Here is a 5,000-nt window from a genome sequence, read left to right as displayed (position 1 = left end):
GTTCTTCTTGTTCTTGTTCTTCTTGTTCTTGTTCTTCTTGTTCTTCTTGTTCTTGTTCTTCTTCTTCTTGTTCTTCTTGTTCTTCTTCTTGTTCTTCTTCTTGTTCTTCTTCTTGTTCTTCTTCTTGTTCTTCTTGTTCTTCTTGTTCTTCTTGTTCTTCTTGTTCTTCTTGTTCTTCTTGTTCTTCTTCTTCTTCTTCTTCTTCTTCTTCTTCTTCTTCTTCTTCTTCTTCTTCTTCTTCTTCTTCTTCTTCTTCTTCTTCTTCTTTTTGGAAAAACGACTGCCTTAATGAATTAGACAAAATTTCACATAAAATCAAATTCCTGTGATCCATCCCTTCTCTGATCAATAAAAAATGCAAGATTCATTCACTACAAGCCTTGTGCAGTTAGGACCCTGCTCCAAGGCAGTGCAGGGCTGCAGTCCAGCCTCAGCTGCTGCGCTGCTTTTCATTCTCAGCGCTGAACACTCGTTCCATGAGCATCTGCTCCAACTTCATGGTAGTAGCATCAAATTTGCGAATCCCATCAGAGAGCTTCTCCACAGCCATTTTCCTCATTGTGCAGCCAACAGAAGGCTTTCTCGTCCAGATGTATCTCTCTACGTCACTGGTCTGGGCTGCACGGATGGAAAGCGTAGGTGCCAGCTTGCTGTTATCCCTGAGCAGCTTCCCCAGGAGCTTCCTGAGATGGTGAGGAAATCACAGCCTGCCAGTGCTTTGATCTCACCAGTGTTCCGGAAGGAGGCGCCCATGACGATGGTCTTGTAGCCAAACTTTTTGTAGTAGTTGTAGATTTTTGTGACATTCTTCACCCTAGGGTCCTCCTGGGGTTCTCAGGATTTCTTGTCTGTGTTTGCCGTATGCCAGTCAAGGATGCGCCCCACAAAGGAAGAGGTGAGCATCATGCCCGCTTCAGCGCAGGCCACAGCATGGGCGAAGGAGAAAAGCAGTGTCACGTTGCAGTGGATGCCGTGCCGCTCCTCCAGCTCCTTTCCAGCCTGAATTCCCTCCTAGGTTGATGATAACGTAACGAGAATTCTGTCCTTGCTGATCCCAGCTTCTTTGTAAAGCTCAGTGAACCGCCTGGCTCGGGCCACCATTGCATCCTTAAGGAAAGCCTAGCATCAACTTCTGTAGATACACGGCCTGGACTCTTCTTTAGTATTTCTGCTCCAAATAGCATAAAGTTTTTCAATGGCATTTCTTTTTCTTTTTCTTTTTTATTAAAGAATTTTATTTTAAAAAGCAAAGATAAATGTACAAAATTTAAGGATATTTTTTTGCATAAAAGTATACGAAAACATTTTTGTCAGTGCTTAGCTTATTTTTTTTTCCCAAAGGTTTGATAGTGTGCATTAAGATCTTACTAGTTACAATGAGCATAAAGTACATGTAAAACAGGATGTAACTCGGAATTAGTCAAAGTTTTCTTGGTGTGTAAGAAACAACATAATGTTTTTTTCTTTTCTTTTCTTTTTTCTTTTCTTGGACTTCACACAGTCTGTGAGTTGTTTCTGGGGTGTTCAGAGCTTTCTGGGGTTAGTATCCCATTATCGGTGACTGCATATTATGTCTGTTCTTTTGTGACTGGGTTACCTCATTCCGGATGATATTCTCTAGATGAATCATCAATGGCATTTTAATCTGCTCATCTTGTGGCCCACCCAGCTTCTTGCCATAGGCAATGGTCTCCTCTACCAGCTCTTGGTAGGCAGGCATCTGTGCTGCAGTCAGAATCAGAGATGGGTTGGTGGTGGCATCCTGGGGCTTTTACTCACCGATGGCGTTGAAATCACCTGTGTCAGCCACCAGTGTGGTGAACTGCTTGAGCTGGTCCAAAGCTGACTCCATCCTCTGGCTCTTTACCAGGGGCCTATTTTGTCTTCTTTCTGCCAACATGTACAGGAAATTGGAATATTTGTCTTTCTAGAAAAGGAATTGCTCTTGGAACAACGACTATAGATACAGACAGTGGACTATGTAGAAGGTTCCACAGGGAAAGCCTGTGGTGTCTAAAGACTCCTCTAGTGAGGCAAATCCTCCAATTCCACTCATGAGGAGGGCTTCCACTCTGGACTCGGTGTTCCTTTCTCAAACATGAAGGGTCACTCAATACTTGGGAAAAACCCTGAAAAATAGGTCAGCTTGGAAAAAATAAGAGGATCATAAGAAAAAAGCCTGGAAGGAACAAACACAGTAGAGGGAGCAAGGGATTTTCAAATGCTACTGCCAATCTTGTTAGGGATATGAGTCAACATGGACCAATAAAAAAGAGGGAGAACCAAACCAAAGAGTACAAATAAGAAAGTAATTATTGGGGTTGGAGAGATGGCTCAGTGGTTAAGAACACTAGGGGGCCCAGGGTTCAATTCCCAGTCTCTCCATAGTGGCTCAGAACAGTCTATAACTCAAACTCTATGGCATCCCATGCTCTCTTCTGTCCTCCAAGAGCACTTGGGCATTGGTTCACAGACACAAATGCAGGTATGGGTGTTCACACAGAGACATAAAGAATTTATATACAAAATTAATTACTGGAATAAAATATAATTCGAAAGATGGGTAACAATGTAAAGAAAACCTAGAACAAAAATAGCAGAAGGTGAACATTATGATACAATAGGTAAAACAAGAGAATGGAAGCCACAAAGAAAGCACACAGAGAATTACTCCAGAGACATTTCCCTCTGGCTTGAGTCATTCTTATCCCCATCACAGTGTTTCAAATTGGTCTACAGAACTTTTAGGCTGTTCTTGGAACTGAGATGCATCATGAGTATCTACTACAAAGGAAATACAAAGAAATCAGAAGCCCCGTTAGACGCATTCGATGCCAGAAGACTCTGAGAAAAAGTGATTGGTAAGATATCAGTTTTTAACAAGACGTCTTGCTGTCAAAGTTGAGCATAAACTAAAGCCACTCTCCCAGGGACTTAAGTTTTTATCCTACATGTCTGTTCTTACAATGGAAGGTATTTCAGCAAAACAAGAGAGTAAGATATGGCAGAGGGACTGGATAGTGGATGTCAGGAACACAAAGTCTATCAGAGCTAGTAAGAGATTGTGTTTATGTTCCCAGGCACAATGGGTGTTTTGGGAATCCAAAGCCAGGCAGATCCCAGTAGATCCTAAGTTGAGGAGACAAAACTGGAGTCAAAGCATGTACTCAAAGTGCACAGTGTTGTGTTGAGAGCAGTCTGAAACTTAATGAAGGGAAGCATCCACTTCTGAGATCACTGGCAGGAGACTCTACTACTGCATGAGTGCTATAAAACGTAGACAGCACAGGTCAATCACTAAATAGGACCTATCAAAGCAATTGCATCATGTGGTTGCACATGCATCTCATGATGGTATAATGGATGAGTGTTTTACAGCAAATTTTGACTTTTTTAGTAAGTTCTACCACAATAATGATAAAAGTATAATACAGTAAATTCATAGACATTTATTATTATTATTATTATTATTATTATTATTATTGAGTTTATGTACCATGCATAATGTTATATGCTAGGGCTTCCCATGGATTGGCTAAGTAGTATGTTTGTTTATAACAGGATTGTGATAATCACTATATTATAGTGGCTGCAGTGTTATTAGGCAATAGGAAAATTTCAATGCTCCATTATCAACTATGGAACCATGGTTGTAGATGTGGTCCACAACATAATCTTGTTTCATGCAGTGTAACCATAGCTGTGCATTGATGTTGGTCTGTGTCATAATGCATGCCTCGGAGAAAACTTGTCACAACCAGGGATTAAAACCAGTTAGAAGAATGAGGTGTCTAGAAGTGCCCGGGGAACGAGATTAGTATCAGTTCCTAATGGACAAGAAGCAAGAACTCATAAACCACAAGATATTTACAATTAAAAGTATTGACTTGAAAGGAGGGTTGATTAACTTTCTCCAGTCTTCATTCGAATACTATCTGGCCTGCAAGTAGGTCAGAAGGTTCGGAGAATGACAGTCAACCGAGATTGTTCTGGACATGGCAGAGGCGATAAAGGAGTTGAAAAAGCTTTGTAAGTAAGTTATTATATGGGCATCCCACCTCTCAAAACCAGCTAAAGGAAAGGATGAGCATGCTCAACAGAGGTTTAGAGGAGAATTTGAAGTGTCCATTCAACATTCTGGAGATGCATATTGAAACACAGGGGCTGAAATGTGATCTGGAGATTAGACACTGCAAATCCTTGCCCAGAAATAACCTGGACTACTTGCTAGCTATGCGGTGCTTTTAAACTCCCGGAGGAAACAGTTCTCCCGCCTTCACTCTCACGGCTAGCGGCTGGGACATTCTAGCCACACTACCTGTGAGCTAATTAAGATCACATGTGGTGTTGCTGTTGCGAAAACTGGCGAGTCCTTCATGAAGCTCAAGTCTTTTCAAGGCATCCGGATAAATGATGCCTGTTTAATGATGGTTGACGGATACTCCTTAACTCGTCACAAATAAATCCCCTCCCGAGATATACACGGGCCATAGCTTAACATTTTTGCATTATAGATATGAGGGTCTAATGAGAAAAAGTCAGGAGCTGGAGGTTCGATTTTCAATACTTTTCAATCAATATCTATTGATTGAGTTCCAGACATGCATGAAGTTCTGGGGACTCAGCAGCAAATAAGACACAGCAACAGTTTTAGAGCGCTCAAAATGTGGTGGTGGGAGACAGGATATTCAAATTATGATGCTATGGAATTCGAAGATAAGAAACGACAGGTTCTACAGGACCGGGAGGGGCTTATGTCATTCTTGGAGTGAGTAATCTTAAATCGCCCTCCTGCAGCCATTGACAAGCTTTGTTTACTGCATGTCTTTCTGTCTGCTGTGTATAAAAAGCCTCACCATCTATATGTTCTTTTTTTTTGGTGTTGGAGTCATGGTTTTTTTTATCTCACTCATGTCTTTATTGTCTGGCTAATTTCTGATCATCGCTGTACATTTCTCTGCACTGTTTCCATCCTCTGTTGTCTTAAATTGCTGCCGAAT

General features: G+C 41.4%; 1 pseudogene across 1 annotated transcript; it reads right to left on the bottom strand.

The window, feature by feature from the left end:
• Positions 1-430: 430 nt before the first annotated feature.
• Positions 431-1,900, bottom strand: LOC308439383 (transaldolase-like; annotated as a pseudogene). Its single transcript has 2 exons — positions 1,598-1,900; positions 431-1,187 (listed from the first exon to the last, which is right to left on the bottom strand). The product of its transcript is annotated as a transaldolase-like (transcript).
• Between the last annotated feature and the right edge of the window lie 3,100 nt (positions 1,901-5,000).

The sequence above is a fragment of the Micromys minutus genome (genome assembly GCF_963924665.1).
Source record: "Micromys minutus genome assembly, chromosome: 1".
In the NCBI taxonomy this organism is placed as follows: Eukaryota; Metazoa; Chordata; class Mammalia; order Rodentia; family Muridae; genus Micromys; species Micromys minutus.
The sequence above is the reverse complement of the archived record's forward strand: the minus strand, read 5'-3'. Positions and strand labels throughout refer to the sequence as shown.